The following is a 3,525-nucleotide window of genomic DNA, read 5'->3' as shown; positions in this document are numbered from 1 at the left end:
GCCAGATTAGCTGAATCAAAAGATTAGAATTAATATGAACAAAACAACATACGAATGGTTATAAAATTCACAAACAAGAAAGGATAGAGAAGGAGATATTCATTAGCAACCCAAGCTAATAAAAAAATGCAGCTCAAAATATTTTATACTTAGGGGATTGTAATTAATGTATAGCGAGGTTATCACGTATGATAAGAGTCCGAACTGAAAATGTAGGTTTATGATGATGGAAATATGTCATGGGCAGAAGAAAAAAAAAAAAAAGCAAAATCTTATGGGAAATCATACCTATAGAAGCAAGAGTGAACTTATACGAACTGCACAGTTTTACCCTTCCTTCCTAATAACAGTGAAACAGTGGCTAACTTAATTAAGGAACGAGTAAAAATGTTGGAAGTATTTCCAAAAAAGAGTACCTGCGCAAAAGGTAAATAATCAGCAGAAACCTATCAAAAGGCATTGCAAAGACGGATGAAAACTTCCAAGAAAGATACGCGAGAATCAGTAAAATAACATATAGTTTCTATACGTAGAATCGTTAGGTATATACATATAAAAACGCATTTATTTATTGAAAAATCCCATATTTACGTATAACATCCGAAGAGATTGGCGCTGTTGGTCATGTAACAGTTAGCTGCCGTGCTTATCGACATTGTGTGTGCTTTTATTGATTGTTCAGATGAATGACGGCACTCGTTCACTCGCGACAGCGAGTGAATGCAGAAAATTTTCTTGTTCGTGCGAAATGCATCGGCCGGGCAATTTCATTATATACGAAAAACAAAACAGTCTCGCCGAAACACCTATAGCAGCGCAGTAACGGGTCACGTAGTCGATCGCCTCATTCCGCCCATCAAACGAAGAAGGCGGGCTTTATTCTTATTACGGAGATGGCCAACCATAAGTACGTAGCGTAGTGCGCTAACACCGACGTGTTATTTCGTTTTTTGTGCGCAAACTCCTATCGTAGGCAAACCCGTTCTAAGCCTAGCCAGAGCCCTAGTTCCTGAGATCGGCGATTCCATGCTCTAATAGTATTGTATCTAAAAGTAGAAGATACAGGGGGTGGGTAAGACTGCTGACTTGGAAGACACAGTGTCCAATCCCGGCGAGCCTCGGTATCAATGGGCCGCCAGATCATATGGCCGACGCAGTGATTTAGAACGAACAGACCCACAAAGTTCTAAATAATACGGTGGATATACGCAGGGACATGCGGTGGGTAGTAATGTGGGAACGATGTTTTTTGTCGGACGCGGGGATTGTTTGGACATTTCAATGTATCTGGAAACCGCAAATTATCAGGAATGATGCGAGATAAATGTATTTCGGATTTCGAAGTCAACCAAAGGCTTTTACTTACTGGGACAATGGAGAAAAATAACAAGGGAAGTGGTATGATTTCTTGTTACGGGGAAAACACTGGAATAACGCCCCCCCCGCCCTGTAAGTGAGAGCATAATTATAAGCTAACTGCGCACAGCGCACTCTGCGTGCCTACGCGTCTAGCCTGTGTGTAAAGGAAGCAAATAACCGCGCACGCACATACGCGGACGTTACAGCCACGCGCACGCAAGCAAGCACACAATGTGTGCGTGTGTGTGTTGTGTGCGTCGTGGTGTGTGTGCTGTGTGCGTGGCGGGGGGTTGGCGTGTGGTGGTGTGTGTGCGTGCGTGTACATATCTGTTTATATATATATATGCACCTAACTGTTGAACTACGCAGCTTTAGCGAAGGCTATATATAGCAATAGAGCCAATAATTTGTCAACAGGCAGCTTCAGTACGCATGCTCGCATGCTTACAGATGCTCGGTATTAGAATTTATTCTAGTTACGTGTTGTGACAGGAGCACGATCTAACGATGCACCTGAGCTTCTACATAGAGCGTGTAATTGTCAAGCGATATCCCATAGGTGCAATACCGACTCGACCAAATGCCGGTGAAAGCTTGTGTATAAGGCAACAACATGTGCTGTAGCTGATCAGCTAACAATAGAAATATAATATAGAGACACTAACTAGTATATTATTTCTATGCCAATTCTAACACAGACAGCGCAGACACCGGTAGGTGCGTGTGTATTAAACCGAGCGTGCCTGAGGGCACCTAAGTGGCAGGTCGCGTCCCTCCAATAAAGAATCCAATAAATAAGGTGTTTAAAGTGTTTTATTTCGCAGTCTATCGAGGTTTATTACGTGGTAAGTAATACAACGGGGTAATCATCATCAACATACTCTTGCCGGTCTTGGAAAACAAGACGGTATAAATCCTAGTAGCGAGCGCTACAATACTAAAGCTCTGGCCGGCCAGCACAACACTACATATACGCACGCCCGGCACGCAGCACGCACCGCAGGGGACACGCATGCCGCACGCACGCACGCAACGCACGCACGCACGCATTGCAATGACATTGCATGCAGTATCACCAGCTGGCTATTCGTCAAGCTCCTTGTACAGGGAGGCGTGCGTGCGTGCGTGCGTGCGTGCGTGCGTGCGTGCGTGTCTGCCTATGTGCATGCATGCGTGTCTGCCTATGTGCGTGTGCGTGCGTGCGTGCGTGCGTGCGGGTGAGCGTGCGTGCGTGCGTGCGTGCGTGCGTGCGTGCGGGTGAGCGTGCGTGCGTGCGTGCGTGCGGGTGAGCGTGCATTTCTACATTGAAGCGTATCATACCAACGACGAGAAATTCCGATATCAGGAGGTAGGAAATCAATATCTGTGCGCACGGGCACAGACAGCTAGAGAATTACCGAGTAACAGAGAGTTAACAGTAAAGATGAGCACGAAGTATTATTGTTGTTAACAGAAACGAAATTCTCTCAAAATTCACCCGCATGCACTTCCTCACTCTACGTCATCAACGTTGTGACCGCACCAAGAGGTCACACTGACCGTCCCGAGAGGTGAAATTGGCCACACCTAGAAGTCACACTGATCGAACCACGCGTTTATAGTAACCGTACTAAGAAGTCATACTAACCGCACCAAATGGTGATGCTAGCGCACCAAATGATCATGCTAACTGCAGCAATGGGCCATACTAACCACGCTTAGGGGAGTCCCACTGACTGCACCAATGGGCCATACTAACCACGCTTAGGGGAGTCCCACTGACTGCACCAATGGGCCATACTAACCACGCTTAGGGGAGTCCCACTGACTGCAGCAATGGGCCATACTAACCACGCTTAGGGGAGTCCCACTGACTGCACCAATGGGCCATACTAACCACGCTTAGGGGAGTCCCACTGACTGCAGCAATGGGCCATACTAACCACGCTTAGGGGAGTCCCACTGACTGCAGCAATGGGCCATACTAACCACGCTTAGGGGAGTCCCACTGACTGCAGCAATGGGCCATACTAACCACGCTTAGGGGAGTCCCACTGACTGCAGCAATGGGCCATACTAACCACGCTTAGGGGAGTCCCACTGACTGCACCAAGCGTTTAAACTAACCGCACCAAATGGTCATATTAACCGCACGAATTTGTCATACTAGTGCACCAAGTGGTCATG

The sequence above is a fragment of the Priapulus caudatus genome, unplaced genomic scaffold (assembly GCF_000485595.1).
Source record: "Priapulus caudatus unplaced genomic scaffold, Priapulus_caudatus-5.0.1 Scaffold5382, whole genome shotgun sequence".
Classification (NCBI taxonomy): Eukaryota; Metazoa; Priapulida; class Priapulimorpha; order Priapulimorphida; family Priapulidae; genus Priapulus; species Priapulus caudatus.
Note: the sequence above shows the minus strand (reverse complement) of the source record.